Raw genomic sequence first — 321 nt, 5'->3', positions numbered from 1 at the left:
AAATGCTTGCCGCGCGGCTAAAGCCAGCGGCACACGATGCTTTTTTTCCTGCTGGATTGCTAGCTGGGGGTGTTTTCCAACAACGTACACAGATGACACAGTGTAACACTATGTCGTACACAAAAGTGTTCCAACTATGACACAGTGTTACACTGCTCGACACTGTAAAAAGTTAAGTACGAGCGTGTAGAGTATGTCAGTATTACCAACTTTTCAAGAAATTTTATACTTAACGTGTGGCAACATGTGGCGTGTGGAAATTATGGGTTTCATTTCTAGCATGAAAATAACCTAATTGTACCGGTTGTACGTATAGTATAA

This window comes from Trachymyrmex cornetzi, unplaced genomic scaffold, assembly GCF_001594075.2.
Source record: "Trachymyrmex cornetzi isolate Tcor2-1 unplaced genomic scaffold, Tcor1.1 scaffold805, whole genome shotgun sequence".
Taxonomy (NCBI): Eukaryota; Metazoa; Arthropoda; class Insecta; order Hymenoptera; family Formicidae; genus Trachymyrmex; species Trachymyrmex cornetzi.
Note: the sequence above shows the minus strand (reverse complement) of the source record.